At 40.2% G+C, this 20607-nt stretch overlaps 1 protein-coding gene and 1 pseudogene across 18 annotated transcripts in view; one reads left to right on the top strand and one right to left on the bottom strand.

Annotated features, from left to right (window-relative positions):
* The window catches only part of LOC307195083 (uncharacterized protein), a 457748-nt gene that overhangs the window by 331746 nt on the left and 105395 nt on the right, over positions 1 to 20607 (top strand). The gene's annotated exons all lie outside the window — the stretch shown is intronic.
* On the bottom strand, positions 7650 to 8720 carry LOC307195235 (poly(A) polymerase alpha-like; annotated as a pseudogene). The gene is made up of 2 exons: positions 8383 to 8720; positions 7650 to 8186 (listed from the first exon to the last, which is right to left on the bottom strand). The product of its transcript is annotated as a poly(A) polymerase alpha-like (transcript).

The following is a 20607-nucleotide window of genomic DNA, read 5'->3' as shown; positions in this document are numbered from 1 at the left end:
GTTTTTTTTTTTTTTTTTTGGTCTCTTTGTATCTTATTGTCCAGAATTTGCTCAAACTGCAGTGCACACAGTAATTTTTAGCCTTTATAGTTTCTTTTTATTTTGTTGCTGGACCAGACGCTTGTCCAGGTGCAAGCACTGCAGCAAAGGGTCCCAGATCCCAGGTCCCAGCCTATCCCAACCCTACCTTTCTATGCTGTCCTCTCTGAAAGGAAGTCACTTCTTGCAGTCCATGCTTGAGAAGGGCATTATGCTCAATTTCCTTGAGGGTAGAGTGTCTATGTAAATTATTTGGAATTATTCTACATGGTATGTTTGATTTCCCAATTACTTATCTGTTTAGTCATTTATATCACTACGGACTTGTGGACACTTGCTTTATACTTTGAATTATAATCTAATACTACTTTATCTATTTTGTTGCTCAGGGTTTCCTAGCTCTGTCTATTGGGAGCTCTTTCAATTGGTTCCCCTGTCCCTTTGACATGCCCCTGTTTTGTGGGGTTAAAAGTTTCAGTGTTTCCTTGCTTTCTAGTACTACAAGATACTCCAGGCTCATACTGTATATTTCAAGCTCTAGAATCAACCATTTCTCCAAGGAACCCTGGTTCCTTTTACTGAAGAATAGTATTAGAAACCACGATCTGTGTCCTAGTTGTGCTGGTTGCTTTTGGAATGTCATTGCTGCACTCATATATATCAGGTGTGCTGATATATATGAGTGTATACTGACCCATGTATCTAGACACATCTATAGATAGTCCCATAGGCAACCATCTGTTTCTATACGCAAATGTGAGTTTACACCAGTATCAATAACTCTAGAGACCGGAACCGAAATTTGACATATGATAGTGGGTTTTCTCCTTTATTCTGGAAAGTTGTAGCTTTCTCCTTGTTTTAACCAGAGATTGGAGGGGCGGCAGATGGGTAGTGCAAGGAATGGGAAGAATTACAGGCGGTCCATAGCAACATGAGAAGCAGCAGAGGAAAATAGAGGCAGCTACGGTTAGTAGAAATACAAGTATCAAGTAGAACATTCTGGGTGCATTTTGGTGTAGGCGCAACAGTTTAATAGGCCTATTGTAGCCACCTAAAGAAAAGTGTCAAGAAAGAGAGTCAAAACTCCTACAGATGAGAGCAGTTTAGAAGTCTGGGCTCTTAGGGAAATAATCAACAATGCCTATAACTCGGCAGAGTCGCCAGCACTCTTCATTGTGATTCTGGTCACCAAGAAAGGTTGTGGCCTGTTTACTCTGTTTATCATGGTTGGGGGCACATAATATATTTTGGAAAGATTTCCATTAGAGTGGTTAAAAATTGTTTTGGTGCTTTAAGCATTATTAGATTTGAATTTTCTGCCTTAGAGTCCACATTTGCTATGAACCCAGATTGCTAAATCCAAGGCCTCCCGCTGAGATTTCTAGAAGCCCAAATTTTGTAAAAAATAAAGTTGCTTATAAGAAGATTTGATTTTAATGAATTTCTGAACTGTGTCCCTTGAGCTGCAGTGTTACTCTGCCCCGCTTTGCCTTGGTCCCTGGCCCTTGGCAGCCCGAATTTCTGGTTAATCAGTCCCTCCATTCCCAGGCCTGGGGAAGTCTGCCTGTTTTGAGATATTCACTGCCTGTTGCTAAATGAAGTCCAAGGAAGCTGCTTCCAGCTGGGTAGAAGGTCTGAATACTTTGGACCCTCAAAAGGTGGCTTCAAGGATCAGAGAGGCATGTCATCCACACTAGCCACTTAAACCCCACCCTCCTCCCCTTCTGAACAGCCAGGTTTAGGGGCAGTGATGTTGAGAGGCAGAGAGAGTTTCTGTGTCTTTCCTTCTCTTCCTCTCCTTCCCCCTCCCCCTCCTTCCTCCCTCTTCTCCCCACTCTCTTATTTGTTCAACAAATATGTCTGGCCCCTTACCATGTCCCTGGCACTGTGCTGGCTCCGAGGAGGCCAGTGGAGTCGTGGATTTTGATATGTTGGAGCCTTCACTCTATTTGGAAAACAGACATGAAACAGTGTACTCAGCTCCTCAGTTATTCAGTTGTGTTAGGTGCCAGTAGAAATGGGATCTCACCTATTTGGTTGAGGTGGGTTGAGGCTTCTCTGTTGATTGAGATCTAAAGGATTCTGGTGTTCACTTCGACTAACTATAGTCCTGAGCTAAGCACTCTGCCTGTGCTGTCCTATCTAATTCTTCTACCAGTACATCACCTACTTGGCCACTCTTGCCCTATTTTATCTTCATTTTACAGATGAGCATCCTGAGATACAAAAGGCTAAGGAGCTTGCCCAAGGGCACAGAGCAATGAAGTGAATGTTTCAGGACTTGCTTGAGGTCAATCTGGATACAAAGCCTGTGCTCATTGCCACCTGGTGTCCTACCTACCTCCCTGCTCCGCAGGTCTCATCAAGGGAAAAGCAAGTGGGGAGTGGGGAGGGAAGTCATCAAATAATGAGTAGAAGTTTCCTGTGGTCAACAATCTAGTCACCTGTTCCACTCATTTCACCAGGGACCATCGAACAATATTTAGCTATAATTATTTTTAAAAGGCTGACCAAAGGTTTTCGTCTTTGAGCCCCACAGGTACAGGATGGTCCTTGTCTGAGCCTTTCAGGGATGGATTAGAACAGAGCAGTTAATTACTCAGCCACCGCAGTTATTACACCACATAGAGTATTCACTGAATGTATGTGGTACGTTAAAGTTGGTTAATTTGTTTTCTTCGAGACCTTTGAATCGTCCTCTCCATCCAGCTGCCACTGCCTTTTTTATTTGAGTCATTATCTCTGGCTTAGACCAATGCAATGCAATCTTCATTGGTTTTTCTGCTCATCTCTTTTCAATCTATTTTCTGTTGCCTCTTCTGTTTAAAACCCTATAGAAAACCTCCACTGCTGACAGAATAGAGTCCAACACAGCCCCCTCATGGCCTGCAGAGACCTGCACTTTCTCCCTTCTCAGCTGCATCTCCCTCCACACCTTTGTTCTCCCCCCATGACCTAACCATTCTCAGAAGCCCCCCTCCCCTTTTGCCTGTTATCGTCTGCCTTTGCCCTTATTCCCAGCTGATCCTCCGTGCTTCCGCTCTGCGCAGGTGCTCCTTGGCAACCCATCCCCGCCTCTGTGGACTGTTGCATTATGGAACAGATCTCTGTTATCATACGGTCAGCAGACCTTTTCTGTAAAGGGCCAGATAGCAAATATTTTTGGCCTTGCAGGCAACAGCATCTTCAATGCAGTGACTTAGATCTGCTATTGCAGTTTGAAAGCCACCATAGTTGATATATAAGCAAATGAATGTGTCTGGGTTCCTATACAATGTTACATACAAAAATTGGCAGCTGGTCGGATATAGCCCCCAGCCTGTAGTTTGTTGTGGAACATTCCAATCATTTGTTTACTCGTCTCCCATTCTTACTAGCTGGTGAGTTTCCTGAGAGAGCGGGTCTTGTTCATCTTTCTATTTTCAGCGTCTAATCTGGGCCTGGCAGTTAGTGAGTGTTGAATAAATCTTGCACGGATGAATATGTGAGTGAATAAATTAATCAAGTCAAATCAAGTTGGAAACTAAGCATTTAATGGTGTCAGTAAGAACCGTGACTGAGTGAATCATGGTGAAAGTAGAAACATCAAGTGTGTACAGGGGGGAATAAATCTTTTTTGCTCATCTCAGGGGACTCAGATATAGTACCTTTGACAGGATCTGGATCAGTGTGGCTAGAAAGCTTTGACCCTTCCGTTGGTGGGCTGCCAAGGGTTAAAAGGAGCCTGAAGCCTTGGGCGGTGGGACCAGTCCTCCACCATTCTAGTGTCTGTAAATAAATAGTGTTAAAACTCAAGAGTAAGGTTATTAAATGTGGATTTTGCTTCGTACCTGCCACTTTCTGTGGAGGAATCTTAGTCACTGATGGATTTGCTCCAGGGGACGCTAAGTGTTTGCGTGCACAGCCCTCAGCCTTTATGCAATTTAGGACTGGAAACTGCTATAGCCCAGCATTTACTGACACACAAGGGTTGGCCAGGCCTTATTCATTCAGCCCAAGGTACTGCAGGGGTGACCAGTTCCCTGTGGTGGGAGAGTTCGTAGACTTTCTAAGTAAGGTCTTCTGAGTTGGGGGAGGCTATCTGGAAAATTCACTTACTCTGAGCATCTCTTTCCTTGACAAAACAAGAAAATGAAGAAATTAGTGTGCTACCAGGGAAACACATCACCACTTGTTGGGTCTCTAAGATAGACTTTTTAAAAGAACTTTTCAACGTTACAGACATCTTATTGAGCCAAAGAAATTACAGAGTTATGTTGAGTAGCATTTGGGTATTGACTTTTGATTTGGTAGGAGAGGAAAATCATGGGCACACAGGGCATTTAGAAATTTTTTCCCTTGTGTAAAATGGAACAGAGGAACACAGGGTAGACACTTTGATTGGAAAAGGGAACAAATGACTTGCACTTAGCTGAATTGGATTGATTTTCCTTTTTACTGAATACTTTCCTCTATTTTGTGCTATTTCAGTTTGCTTCGCAATACCAGGTCCAACTCCTCCCATAGGATTTCATACCATGAAGAAAGGAAAAGTAAAGAGCCATTTCTGTAAGAATCCTCAAAACATAGTATGATAAACCTAATGCATAGATATGTTTTCTAGGTTATTTTTGGTCCAAATGTGTAGATTTCCAAAATTGCATAAAGCTGAACATTAAAAAATAAGATAGCAGACATTCCAGCCTTTCAACTGCACTCAATAAATATTTGGTGAGAGCCTCTTTTGTGCCTCTAGGTATCATACTATAAACTAGGATACAGTGATGACTGAATGTTTCCCCACTTTCCAGGAGCCCAGAGTCTGATTGGGAGGTGCTCCAGTTGCCTGTTTTTGGGTAACAAACTGCCCTAGACTGAGTGACATAAAACAACAACCGTTTTATTTTGCTCACAGATTCTGTGGCTCAGAAAATCAGACCGGGCATGGTGGAGTAGGCTTCTCTATGCCCCACAATATCTGGGAACTCGGCTGGGAACGTTCCAGTGGCTGGAAGAGACTTGAGTGGCTGAGGCTGGAATCATCCAGAGGTTTCCTTACTCCCATATGTGGTGTCTGGGTCGGGATAACTCAAAGTGTAGGCTCAGCCGGAGCTGTCGATGGGAGCATCTACACACGGCCTCTCCATGTGGCTTTAGTTTCTCTAGCATGGAACCTGCCCCCAAAAGGAACACCTAAGAGGGGCATCCAAAGAGAGAGCTTTCCAAGAGACCAGGGTAGACGTTGAAAGAGCTCTTTTGAACTATCCTTGGAAGTCATGCACTGTTACTTCTTCCACATTCTGTGGCTACAAGTAAGTCACTATGGACACCCCAAATTCAAGGGGAGAGAAATTGGACTTTACGTCTTGAAGGCAGAATGGCAAGGATACAGCAGAAGAGTATGGGAGATGTTGCTGCAATCACCTTTGGAAAATCTAGCCCGCTGCAGAGAATTAGACATGTAAACATGTAACTATAATATACCATAGGAAATGTTTCAGTTACCTTGCTGGGAAATAACCCACTCCATAGCTTACTGCCTTGAAACAACAATTATCAGTTATCAGCTGGTGGGTCTGTGCCATATGGTGTTGAATGGGGTCACCCATTTGGCTGCATTGAACTAGGAACTTGGAATGCCCAAGATGGCTTCACTCATGTCTGCTGCCTCAGCTGGGGTGGCTGGAATGGCTTGGGGGCTCCTTAGTTCTCTTCCACATGGTCTTGTGTCAAATAGTAAACTCGTCCACGCTTCTTTATCTGGTGTCTGGCTTCTTTTAAGGCTTAGTCCCAGAGCTGGCACAGGGTTACTTCTACTGGATTCTAGTCAAGTCACAAGGCCAGCCAAAATTCAAGGAGTGCAGAATACACTGGAGGAGTGGCATGTACGTAAGGGGATGGGGGAGGTTATTGGTGACCATTCTTGGAGAAAATCTACCACATCAGAGGTGTCAAAAATGCGCTGAGATCACAGATGGAGGATCAGTTTTGTCAGGTGGCCTCTGAGGGTTTCTGTGTCAGGCTGTGGAGACAGGGTGGGTGCTGGTGGGGGCATGGTAGATAGTGGGGTATCCAGGAAAGATGTAATATTTGAACTCTGAATGCCCTAGGTAGACAAGATGTGGAAGCATTACAGGCCCAGGAAATTCCATGAGTAATGACAGGGAAGCTGGAAAGGGCATGGGGACTAGAGGGCGGTGCAGTAGAGCTACAGCAGTATGTGTATATATTCGGGCACGAGAACGTGGTGGATCTGGGGTAGAAAGAAATGTCAGGAGATCAGGCATGTTCGTGAAGGACTTTCTGGGTCCTGCTGAGGTATTTGGATCTCATTATATTGGGGATATGAACTGAGAGTTTTTAAAAGGAGGAAACATAAGAGATGAACTAGAGGGAGGAGAGATTAGATGTAAGGAGAGCAGTTGTGATGATATTGTGGCAGCTCAAATGAGATCTAATCAAGATTTGTACAACAGACAGAAGGGAAAGGAACCTCCGTGAGGCAAGATATAGAGAAAAAGCAAAAACCATTTGTTCAGAGAAACTGGACCAGCAGGGACAGTGTTGTATATAATCTGAGGGCCATCAGGAGGGTAACCTGCCAAAGTCCTCTTCTATTTATTGATATTATCATTCTGGAATTCTGCTGTTGTGGTTGGTACATTTGTATTAAGACTTGCCTGCTCCTTTAGTCCCCAGAGCAAGTCCTAGTGTCCACGACTTCATCAGAACTATTTCCTTGGAACAAAAAAAATCCAAAGTAGTATACAACCAGCATGGAATTTTAGAACTGCTGCCTCGGAAGCATTGACATTAATCTGAGCTTTATGGAAGCTAACTGGGTACTAGAGGCGTTTCATTTCTACATAGGCTCAAACTTCTTACCACTGTACAGGTGTTTCCAGTAGAACAGACTAGCCATTCACCCATCTAATAAATATTTTTCAAGTGCCTACTACATGCAAAGCACTGTTCTTGGAGATAGATGTGGCAGTGAGTAAAATAAAGTCCTTGCTCTCATGGATGTTCTTTATATCCTAGTAACATGGATTTATCAAACCCAGAGCGGCTTTGAGAACTGGATATGGAGTTTTATCAGGCTGACCTGGTTTAAGCGATGTCCTCTCCTCAGTGGGTTAGGTGTGCATTTTGTGGTGTCTCAGACCATAGAGTTGGCTGCACTTACCACTCATCATTAACTTGGGCGATCACTTATCATTAACAAGAAAGTCATCCTAAGAGCCTGAGCACAGAAGTGACAGTATGTGGCCTCGCAGAGAAGGAAAGGGACATGCTCAGTTGCTGGGACCCAAAGTTTTGTCTGCTTGTGCCTATTCAAAGTCTGACATCTGAGGAGTATGTTCATTCACATTGTGCATTTGTTTCCATCCCATTTGATTTGTTTTTTTACACCCATTAACTGTCATACCTTTGCCTCTGAAATGGGTCTCCAGCAATTACTTGACAGGAAGGATTTTGGCTGTGAGGGAATGTGTTTCCAATTGCTGCCTTTTCTAGTAGCATGCACAAGTGTAAAGCAGAAGCCTAGGGGCCACATGCAACAGAGAATTAGAGCAGTGTTTCTCTGGGCTGTATGTATTTTTTCAGTGTCTACAGTCAATTTTGTTTTAATATGATCTAAATGCACACCGTTTAGAAAATATCAAGAAAAACTTATGTACAAGAGTTGACGCTATTGCATTTGGTTAAAGCTGGCAAGTTCTTGCTACTAGCATAGCCCAGGAAACACCGAGGAAACGAATATATTGGAATAGATGTTGTGGTGTTTGGCCCACAGTTTGATAGCTCTCAGGGTTAACCTGAAATTGTCTATGTTTGGTACTAGATGTAAAATTTCATCAGTTACCCTGCAATCATTAAGACTTCTTATGCATCTTATGTCTAGATTTTTAAGCAGACTGTCATCTCTTAAGTCCAAGTCTTCTGGGATAGTCTGTAGTGCTAATCTTGCAAACAAAATATCAATCTCTATCCCAGCAAAGCACAGTTTGATAACTGGTACAAAAGCCTCCTCAGCAGCTCTTAAATCTTTTACTTCTTCCTGTAATTTCAACTTATCATAGAGTGAGGTGAAAAAGTCACTTCAATCAACATGTCTTGATGCAACACACAACTCATCAATATCGGCACCTTTTGTATGTACTCTTTTTTTTTTTTTTTTTTTTTGGCGGTACGCGGGCCTCTCACTGTTGTGGCCTCTCCCGTTGCGGAGCACAGGCTCCGGACGCGCAGGCCCAGCGGCCACGGCTCACGGGCCCAGCTGCTCCGCGGCACGGGGGATCCTCCCGGACCAGAGCACGAACCCGCGTCCCCTGCATCGGCAGGCGGACTCTCAACCACTGCGCCACCAGGGAAGCCCTTGTATGTACTCTTAATCCATAAGATCCAAATGTAAAAATTTTCCCCCCAACATTTTCCATTACAGACTGTGGAAGATTCTTGCTTTCACTGATTTCTTGTATCCACTCTTTTACCAGGTTATTTAATTTTCCCCAAATTAAAATTCTGTGCTGCAGTCCCTCTTCCTCTTCAAAAACCCCAAAAGGCTTCAGAGTCAGTTCTTTCCTGTGTAAGTCAGTCTCCTTGGGGGCTGCTAAACTGATGGGAGAGGTAATGCCACAGTGCTTCTGTGGCGGCTGTGTTTGTTGTGATCCCTGCGCTGTAACTGGAAAAGGCATTGTCTCCTGTGCGGGCACCGTCCAGTCACTCCCCTCCTGCTGCTGCCCTGGGCATGACCCACTGAGGCAGGAAGGAGGGGGGTGCCTGCCTCAGCCCTGGGTCCAACCCCACTCCCGCACCCTCTCCCGCGGCTTTAAGTGCTTCTCCTCTGGGTTGTATAATATTTAGATGTGCACTTACAGCAGTCCAAGTCTTGACATTAATAAAACTTGGAAGGGCTACACTGCAAGGTAAATGTCTCTCTGGGTAACCCTGAATTTCATCTACAGTAAACTTTCTGGTATTCGTCAGAGTTCTGTTAGCTGGCACTTGCATACAATTGTAGTTAAGTGATATTTCTTGCTAACCATGGTGACTATAAGGCCCAGAAATATTTTGAAAAACCTTTAACTGCCTCATCAAAGAAAGGGGATGTTCTTTTAGAGTACTAAGTATATTTTATGATAGTCAAAATTACTGATTCACATATGGAACACATATTAACCAGAGCATCTCCCTCAGCAACCAGGCAAGATAACTAATAATTTATGATAAATTTTTTTAAACTCAAATTTTTAACTTCCTTTTTTAGCCGACTTGCATTTTTTTTTGGACCATGTTTTTGTTCAATTATGTACACCGCACTCTCAATGACTTAAATGGTAAAAAATGGTCCACAGTTTATCTGAAATTCAAACAGCTGTTGTCTTTACATTTTTATTAATATGTATTAATGTTTTCAAAGTAATTTTGCTGCTGGAATGAGAGTGTGCTTGTGTGTGTGTGTGTGTGTGTGTGTGTACTGTGTATGTGCACACGCACACACATCATTCTGCTCAGAGGCATTTTTGGCAGATAAGAACATGATCTGAGTAGCAGATATATGATCTCATTTTTTTTCCTGGGTAGTTTGCAATTTGGATTTAGGCTCAAAGGATTAAGTGTTTTAGCCTGTGATGATTTCATAGACACCAATGCCTAGAACTTCTAATCTGCACCCCTAAGCTATTTGGTAATTTTTAACTATACAAATTATAGAGCCTCTGTGAGCCCATTCTACTAAGATGGAAAGGAGTGTGATGCCTGTATTTTGGGAAGATGACTAGAACCTTTGAAGCGTTTAATTCTTACTTTCAACATTTTGTTCCTCAACAAGGATATTTGGAAGCAGTAGTAGCAGGAGTTTACTTGTTTTGGAATTTCCTCTGCGTTCATTTGTGGTGGCAGTTTCTGATGAAAAAGACACCAAGGATAACACTCTATGCACACCTATCTAAAAATGAGAAAGTGAGGATTCTGCCTTTCAGCTGGAACCCTCAAGGCGTTATCCAACCACTGAAAACTTGATCTAAATAAAAATGGGATTAAGAATAGCAGAGATCAGAGGTGGGCAAACCCTCACATCTGCTGTGTCGTGTTGCCTTTTCCTATTCATTCATCCTAAACATATTGGATGAACAGCTTTAATGTGCCAGGCACTTTGTGTGTGTGTGGATATATCAGTTAAAATAGATAAAGATCCCTGTTTTCACGAACTTTACTTTCTAGTAGGGGGAGATGGGCAATATAAAATAGACATGATAATTAAGTAAATTGTATGATACACTAGAAGGTGATAAATGTTTTTCAGAGATAGAAGAAGGAGGGCAGGATAAAGGAGATTCTGAAGCTTTGGAACTGGTGGGGGAGATTTGCAATTTTAGGTAACCATATTAGGTCTTACTGAGGAGTTGGCATTTAACTGAACTAGTGAGACAGCTAGTCATACATAAATCTGGGAAAGGAATGTTCTAGGCAAGGAGACTGCCAGTGCAAATGCCCTTCTGCAGGAATGTGCTTGGAGTGTTGGAAGAACACAAGGAGTCCAGTGTGGCTGGAGATAGTAGGTGATGAGGTCATCGGCATCACTGTGGAGTCAGTCCTGCAGGACCTTCCTGGCTTTTGTAAGGCTCTCAGCTTTTTCTCTGGGAGGAGAGGGAAATCACTGGAGACTTTTGAGTGAGTAAGTGGGATGATCTGCCTTATATTTTAAAGGGACTCCTCTGGTTGCCATGTCGAGACTAGACTTCAGTGGGTATATAAATTTCCTAGGTTTTCTGTAACAAAGTACCACAAACCAGGTAGCTTAAAACAGGAAAAAGTTATTCTCTCAGTTCTAGAGGCCAGAAGTTGAAAATCTAGGTGTTGGCAGGGTTACCCTCCCTCTGAAGTCTCTAGGGCAGAACTCTTTATTGCCATTCCTGAGCTTCTGGTGGCTGCTACCAGTCCTCGGTGTTCCTTGCTTGTAGCTGCACCATTCCAATCTCTGTCTGGTTGTCACATGGGCTTCCCTTCTATGTGTTTTTTTCTTTCCTTATAAAGACACCAGTAGTTAGATTTAGGGCCTACCCTAATCCAGTATGACATCATCTTAATTTACATCTTAATTACTTTTACCAAGACCTTAATTCCAAATAAGGTCATATTCACAGGTACTGGGTATCAGAACTTGAACGTGTATTTTGGGGAGACACAATTCAACCCATTAAATGGGAGGTAGAGGAGGGAGACCAGATGGGAGACAGGAGCACAGACGATGAGGACCAGAGTGGGAACAGTGGGATAGTGAAAAGTAATCTAATTCCAAATGTGTTTTGAGGGTAGAGCTAATGATTCCCTGACAAACTGGCTGTGAGAGAAAAAAAATCATCAAGGATGATAGTATGATCTGAATGTTTGTGTCCCCCTAAAATTTATGTGTTGAAATCCTAATGCCTAATGTGATGGTATTAGAAGGTGGGGCATTTGGGAGGTGCTTAGGTCATGAGGGTGGAGCCCTCATGAACGGAATTAATGCCTTGTAACTGAGGGTCCAGGGAGATCCCTAACTCCTTCTGCCAGACGAGGATGCAGTGAGAAGGCTCCAGCTATGAACCAGAAAGAGGACCCTACGCAACTATGCTGGCACCATGATCTTGGACTTCCAGCCTCCAGAAGTGTGAGCAATAAATTCCTGTTGTTTTTAAGACACCCACTCTGTGGTATTTTGTTATAGCAGCCCAAACGTACTGAGATAAATGACTCCAAGACTTCAGACCTGAGCAACTGGAAGAAAGAAGTTGCAATTAGCTGAGATGGAAAGATTGGTTTTGGTGAAAAGATCAGGAGTTCAGTTTTGAATTTAATTTTGAGATGGTTTTAGATGTCTAAGCGGAGATGTCCTTGTGCAGTGTGGACTGTAATGAATCCATGTTACTCTGGTGTCACTTAGTAATCTATTAACCACTGAAAATTCACAATTTGGGGGCAAACTGCACAGGCAAACCATGGTTTCCATCATGGACAGGCCAAAACCAAAACTTCTTTTAATCCACTAGTTATCTTTTCTTCTAGCAAAACCTTCTAACTTTACTTGTTCTTCAGAAGCCCACATTATTGGGTCTGCTGTCCCTGCCCAGTGACTCATCGAGTAGCATTTGAACAATAAGGAGCTCCTAAATCAGTTGTGGGGAATTACAGAGGGACTCCTGGGCTAGAGTCACCAAGAATTGACAGTCAATGTAAAATGTATTTCTGTTCTCTCATCTGATCACTGTGGAGACTCCAATTCAACATTCTCTCTGAAACTTCTCTGTGCTCATATGTTCTCTTTCCTCTCAGTTTTCTTCATATAAACCAAAGCCTGGCACTACTGAGTGCTGGGTTAGCAAGTGAGGCATGGTAGCTGTGGGGCCTCCCCATAGCCGTGAGGTAGCCCATTTCTGATGGGAAACTGCACTCCCTCTGGCCAGCAGAGTCCCTTTTAGTAACCTAAATTCACTAAACACATTGTAAGAAAATGGGCTTAAACTTGTAGAGTTAAATTTGGGTTGAAAAATCATACTTACACTTTTCACTATTTTTCCAGGAAATCTTTTTCTGGGAATTATGTACATTTATTTTGCCAACTTCTCTTACTTTTAGTCCAGGATAACACTGCACTTCAACTTGTAATTTCCTGCATTCTTAGTCTAAGCATTCTTAGTCCAAGTTTTTGAAACTGGTAGTCTTTGGTTCAGTAGGTTCTCTTGTAAATATGTAGTGGTCACTATTACTGATGCTTACCAGTGATACCTTCAAATCATATCTCGAGTATGAGGGAGACTCGTAAGGTTGTAAATTGTTTCAACTGTTTTGCACCTTTATTCAAAGATTATAATTTTAGAATTTTTTCAATAAGACATTGATATAAAAATCGTGGAATATTAATTTACTCAGCAAATGTTACTCAAGGTAGTGAGGATACATGAAGAACAATATGGACAAAAAAAATCCTGTTCTTGCATAGCCTTCATTCTAGAGGGGAAGGCAGAAAATTAACAAACTATGTAAATAAAATAATCTCTCAGATGGTGGTGATAGCTATAGAAAAAAATAAGGTAGTCGTAAAATATGGAGAATGTTGGGGGAAGAAGGAATGTTGCAGTTGTAAATAGGGAGACCAGAAACAAATGTTAAGAAGAAGATACTTGAGTAAAGACCTTGAAGAGGTATGAGAACCACATAAATATGGGGGACAAGAGAGTCAAGCACCAGAAAAACAAGTGCAAAGGCCCTGAGGCAGAAGAAGCCCTGACATGTTGAGAGAAGAGAAAGGAGGCCAGGTGGCTTAGAGTGAAGAAAGTGAAAGAGACTTTAAAACAAAGACTCCTACAAGAGACAAAGAAGGACATTACATAATGATCAAGGGATCAACCCAAGAAGAACATATAACAATTGTAAATATTTATGCACCCAACATAGGAGCACCTCAATACATAAGGCAAATGCTAACAGCCATAAAAGGGGAAATCAACAGTAACAAAATCATAGTAGGGGACTTTAACACCCCACTTTCACCAATGGACAGATCATCCAAAATGAAAATAAATAAGGAAACACAAGCTTTAAATGATATATAAAACAAGATGGACTTCATTAGATATTTATAGGACATTCCATCGAAAAACAACAGAATACACATTCTTCTCAAGTGCTCTTGGTACATTCTCCAGGATGTACTTGGGGCACAAATCAAGCCTTGGTAAATTTAAGAAAATTGAAATCGTGTCAAGTATCTTTTCTGACCACAATGCTATGAGACTAGATATCAATTACAGGAAAAAATCTGTAAAAAACACAAACACAAGGAGGCTAAACAATACACTACTTAGTAACCAAAGATCACTGAAGAAATCAAAGAGGATATCAAAAAATACCTGGAAACAAATGACAATGAAAACACAATGACCCAAAACCTATGGAATGCAGCAAAAGCAGTTCTAAGAGGGAAGTTTATAGCAATACAATCCTACCTTAAGAAACAAGAAACATCTCAAATAAACAACCTAACTTTACACCTCAAGGAATTAGAGAAAGAACAACAACAACAACAAAAAAAACCCCAAAGTTAGCAGAAGGAAAGAAATCATAAAGATCAGATCAGAAACAAAGGAAAAAGAAATGAAGGAAAGAATAGCAAAGATCAACAAAACTAAAAGCTGGTTCTTTGAGAAGATAAACAAATTTGATAAACCATTAGCCAGACTCATCAAGAAAAAAAGGGAGAAGACTCAAATCAATAGAATTAGAAATGAAAAAGAAGTAACAACTGACACTGCAGAAATACAAAGGATCATGAGAGATTACTACAAGCAACTATATGCCAATAAAATGGACAACCTGGAAGAAATGGAGAAATTCTTAGAAATGCATAACATTCCAAAACTGAACCAGGAAGAAATAGAAAATATGAACAGATGAATCACAAGTATTGAAATTGAAAATGTCATTAAAAATCTTCCAACAAACAAAGCCCAGGACCAGATGGCTCCACAGGTGCATTCTAGCAAACATTTAGAGAAGAGCTAACACCTATCCTTCTCAAACTCTTGCAAAATATAGCAGAGGGAGGAACACTCCTAATCTCATTCTACGAGACCACCATCACCCTGATACCAAAACCAGACAAGGATGTCACAAAGAAAGAAAACTACAGGCCAGTATCACTGATGAACATAGATGCAAAAATCCTCAACAAAATACTAGCAAACAGAAACCAACAGCACATTAAAATGATCATACACCATGATCAAGCAGGGTTTATCCCAGGAATGCAAACATTCTTCAGTATACACAAATCAATCAATGTGATACACCATATTAACAAATTGAAGGATAAAAACCATATGATCATCTCAACAGATGCAGAGAAAGCTTTCGACAAAATTCAGCACCCATTTATGATAAAACCCTCCAGAGTAGGCATAGAGGGAACTTTACTCAACATAATAAAGGCCATATATGACAAACCCACAGCCAACATCGTGATCAATGGTGAAAACTGAAACCATTTCCACTAAGATGAGGAACAAGACAAGGTTGCCCACTCTCACCACTATAATTCAACATAGTTTTGGAAGTTTTAGCCACAGCAATCATAGAAGAAAAAGAAATAAAATGAATCCAAATCAGAAAAGAAGTAAAGATGTCACTGTTTGCAGATGACATGATACTATACATAGAGAATCCTAAAGATGCTACCAGAAAACTACTAGAGCTAATCAACGAATTTGGTAAAGTAGCAAGATACAAAATTAATGCACAGAAATCTCTAGCATTCCTATACACTAATGATGAAAAATCTGAAAGTGAAATTAATAAAACACTCCCATTTACCACTGCAACAAAAAGAATGAAATATCTAGGAATAAACCTACCTAGGGAGACAAAATACCTGTATGCAGAGAATTATAAGACATTGATGAAAGAAATTAAAGATGATACAAATAGATGGAGAGATATACCATGTTCTTGGACTGGAAGAATCAACATTGTGAAAATGACTATACTACCCAAAGCAATCTACAGATTCAATGCAATCCCTATCAAACTACCAATGGCATTTTTCACAGAACTAGAACAAAAAAGTTCACATTTGTATGGAAACACAAAAGACCCCAAATAGCCAAAGCAATCTTGAGAAAGAAAAAAGGAGCTGGAGGAATCAGGGGCCCTGACTTGAGACTATACTACAAAGCTACAGTAATCAAGACAGTATGGTACTGGCACAAAAACAGAAATAGAGATCAATGGAACAGGATAGAAAGCCCAGAGATAAACCCAGGCACATCTGGTCACCGTATCTTTGATAAAGGAGGCTAGAATATACAGTGGAGAAAAGACAGCCTCTTCAATAAGTGGTGCTGGGAAAACTGGACAGCCACATGTAAAAAAATGAAATTAGAACACTCCCTAACACCATACACAAAAATAAACTTAAAATGGATTAAAGACCTATATGTGAGAGCAGACACTATCAAACTCTTAGAGGAAAACATAGGCAGAACACTGTATGACATAAATCACAGCAAGATCCTTTTTGACCCACCTCCTAGAGAAATGGAAATAAAACCAAAAATAAACAAATGGGACCTAATGAAACTTCAAAGCTTTTTCACAGAAAGGATACCATAAAGAAGAGGAAAAGACAACCCTCAGAATGGGAGAAAATATTTGCAAATGAAGCAACTGACCAAGGATTAATCTCCAAAATTTACAAGCAGCTCATGCAGCTCAATATCAAAAAGCAAACAACCCGATCCAACAATGGGCAGAAGACCTAAACAGACATTTCTCCAAAGAAGATATACAGACAGCCAACAAACACATGAAAGAGTACTCAACATCACTAATCATTAGAGAAATGGAAATCAGAACTACAACGAGGTATCACCTCACACCAGTCAGAATGGCCATCATCAAAAAATCTACAAACAATAAATGCTGGAGAGGGTGTGGAGAAAAGGGAACCCTCTTGCACTGTTGGTGGGAATGTAAATTGATACAGCCACTATGGAGAACTGTATGGAGGTTCCTTAGAAAACTACAAATAGAACTACCATGTGACCCAGCAATCCCACTACTGGGCATATACCCTGAGAAAACCATAATTCAAAAAGTGTCATGTACCAAAATGTTCATTGTAGCTCTATTTACTATAGCCAGGACATGGAAGCAACCTAAGTGTCCATCGACAGATGAATGGATAAAGAAGATGTGGCACATATAAACAATGGAATATTACTCAGCCATAAAAAGAAATGAAATTGTGTTATTTGTAGTGAGGTGGATGGACCTAGAGTCTGTCATACAGAGTGAAGTAAGTCAGAAAGAGAGAAACAAATACCGTATGCTACACATATATATGGAATCTAAAACAAAACAAAACAAAAAAACAAAATGGTCGTGAAGAACCCAGGGGCAAGATGGGAATAAAGACACAGACCTACTAGAGAATGGACTTGAGGATAAATGGAGGGGGGGAAGGGTAAGCTGGGACAAAGTGAGAGAGTGGCATGGACATATATACACTACCAAACTTAAAATAGGTAGCTAGTGAGAAGCAGCCGCATAGCAAAGGGAGATCAGCTCGGTGCTCTGTGACCACCTAGAAGTGTGGGATAGGGAGGGTGGGAGGGAGGGAGATGCAAGAGGGAAGAGATAAGGGGACATATTTATGTGTATAACTGATTCACTTTATTATAAAGCAGAAACGAACACACCATTGTAATGCAATTGTACTCTAATAAAGATGTTTAAAAAAAAAGTAAAATCCAAAGTTAATGTTATTTTTAAAAATTAAAAAAGTTAACTTTATCTATAGACCTCAAAAACTGTTTGCTGAATGAGAAAATGGAGTAATATGATTTTAATGCAAATGAAAATATCAATTGGCTAGAAGAAAAAAGATTGCTTTGGCTATTCTGGGTCTTCTGTGTTTCCATATAAATTGTGAAATTTTTTGTTCTAGTTCTGTGAAAAATGCCATTGCTGGTTTGATAGGGACTGCACTGAATCTGTAGATTGCTTTGGGTAGTATAGTCATTTTCACAATGTTGATTCATCCAATTCAAGAACATGGTATCTCTCTCCATCTATTTGTGTCATCTTTAATTACTTCATCAATGTCTTATAGTTTACTGCATACAGGTCTTTTGTCTCCTTAGGTAGGCTTATTCTTAGGTATTTTATTCTTTTTGTTGCAATGGTAAATAGGAGGGTTTCCTTAATTTCTCTTTCAGACTTTTCATCAGTGTATAGGAATGCTAGAGATTTCTGTGCATTAATTTTGTATCCTGCTACTTCACCAAATTCATTGATTACCTCTAGTAGTTTTCTGGTAGAGACTTTAGGATTATCTATGTATAGTATCATGTCATCTGCAAACAGTGACAGCTTTATTTCTTCTTTTCCGATTTGGATTCATTTTATTTCTTTTTCTTCTGTGATTGCTGTGGCTAAAACTTCCAAAACTACGTTAAATAATAGTGGTGAGAGTGGGCAACCTTGTTTTGTTCCTGATCCTAGAGGAAATGGTTTCAGTTTTTCACCATTGATCACGATGTTGGCTGTGGGTTTGTCATATATGGCCTTTATTATGTTGAGGTAAGTTCCCTCTATGCCTACTTTCTGGAGGGTTTTCATCATAAATGGGTGCTGAATTTTGTAAAGCTTTTTCTGCATCTATTGAGATGATCATATGGTTTTTATCCTTCAATTTGTTAATATGGTGTAACACATTGATTTGTGTGTATTGAAGAATCCTTGCATTCCTGGGATAAAGCACAATTGATCATGATATATGATCATTTTAATGTGCTGTTGGATTCTGTTTGCTAGTATTTTGTTGAGGATTTTTGCATCTATGTTCATCAGTGATATTGGCCTGTAGTTTTCTTTCTTTGTGACATCTTTGTCTGGTTTTGGTGTCAGGGTGATGGTGGTCTCGTAGAATGAGTTTGGGAGTGTTCCTCACTCTACTATTTTTTGGAATAGTTTGAGAAGGATAGGTGTTAACTCTCCACTAAATGTTTGATAGAATTCGCCTGTGGAGCTATCTGCTCCTTGGCTTTTGTTTGTTGGAAGATTTTTAATCACAGTCTCAATTTCACTGCTTGTGATTGGTCAGTTTATATTTTCTATTTCTTCTTGGTTCGGTCTTGTAAGTTGTGCTTTTCTAAGAATTTGTCTATTTCTTCCAGGTTGTCCATTTTATTGGCATATAGGGGCTTGTAGTAATCTCTCATGATCCTTTGTATTTCTGCAGTGTCAGTTGTTACTTCTTTTTCATTTCTAATTCTGTTGATTTGAGTCTTCTCCCTTTTTTCCTTGGTGAGTCTGGCTAATGGTTTATCAAATTTGTTTATCTTCTCAAAGAACCAGCTTTTAGTTTTATTGATATTGCTATTGTTTCCTTCATTTCTTTTTCATTTATTTCCGATCTGATCTTTATGATTTCTTTCCTTGTGTTAACTTTGGGGTTTTTTTGCTCTTCTCTCTCTAATTGCTTTAGGTGTAAGGTTAGGTTGTTTATTTGAGATGTTTCTTGAGGTAGGATTGTATTGCTATAAACTTCCCTCTTAGAACTGCTTTTGCTGCATTCCATAGGTTTTGGGTCATTGTGTTTTCATTGTCATTTGTTTCCAGGTATTTTTTGATATCCTCTTTGATTTCTTCAGTGATCTCTTGGTTATTAAGTAGTGTATTGTTTAGCTTCCTTGTGTTTGTATTTTTTACAGATTTTTTCCTGTAATTGATATCTAGTCTCATAGCTTTGTGGTCAGAAAAGATACTTGATAGTATCTCAGTTTTCTTAAATTGACTAAAGTTTGATTTGTGTCCCAAGTTACGATCCATCTTTGAGAATGTTCCAAGAGCACTTGAAAAGAATGTGTATTCTGTTGTTTTTGAATGGAATGACCTATAATTATCAATTAAGTCCGTCTTGTTTAATATATCATTTAAAGCTTGTGTTTCCTTATTTATTTTCATTTTGGATGATCTGTCCATTGGTGAAAGTGGGGTGTTAAAGTCCCCTACTATGATTGTGTTACTGTTGATTTCCCCTTTTTTGCTGATAGTATTAGCCTTATGTATTGTGGTGCTCCTATGTTGGGTGTATAAATATTTACAATTGTTATATGTTCTTCTTGGGTTGATCCCTTGATCATTATGTAGTGTCCGTCTTTGTATCTTGTAATAGTTTTTGTTTTAAAGTCTATTTTGTCTGATATGAGAATTGCTACTCCAGCTTTCTGTTGATTTCCATTTGCATGGAATATCTTTTTCCATCCCCTCACTTTCAGTCTGTATGTGTCCCTAGGTCTGAAGTGGTTCCCTTGTAGACAGCATATATATGAGTCTTGTTTTTGTATCCATTCAACCAGTCTATGTCTTTTGGTTGGAGCATTTAACCCTTTTACGTTTAAGGTAATTACCGACATGTGTGTTCCTATTACCATTTTGTTAATTGTTTTGGGTTTGTTTTTGTAGGTCTTTTCCTTCTCTTGTGTTTCCTGCCTAGAGAGAAGTTCCTTTAGCCTTTGTTGTAAAGCTGGTTTGGTGGTGCTGAATTCTCTTAGCTTTTGCTTGTCTGTAAAGGTTTTAATTTCTCCATCAAATCTGAATGAGATCCTTGCTGGGTAGAGTAATCTTAGTTGTAGTTTTTTCCCTTTCATCACTTTCTTCTGACACTCCCTTCTGACTTGCAGAGTTTCTGCTGCAAGATCAGCTGTTAACCTCATGGGGATTCCCTTGTATGTTATTTGTTGTTTTCCCCTTGCTGTTTTTAATATTTTTTGTTTGTATTTAATTTTTCATAGTTTGATTAATATGTGTCTTGGCCTGTTTCTCCTTGGATTTATCCTGTATGGGACTCTCTGTGCTTCCTGGACTTGATTAACTATTTCCTTACCCATATTAGGGAAGTCTTCAGTTATAATCTCTTCAAATATTTTCTCAGTCCCTTTCTTTTTCTCTTCTTCTTCTGGGAGCCCTACAATTCGAATGTTCATGCATTTAATTTTGTCCCAGAGGTCTCTGAGACTGTCCTCAATTCTTTTCATTCTT

Source organism: Stenella coeruleoalba (genome assembly GCF_951394435.1).
Source record: "Stenella coeruleoalba genome assembly, chromosome: 12".
Lineage (NCBI taxonomy): Eukaryota > Metazoa > Chordata > Mammalia > Artiodactyla > Delphinidae > Stenella > Stenella coeruleoalba.
This window is presented reverse-complemented; position numbering and strand designations above follow the sequence as displayed.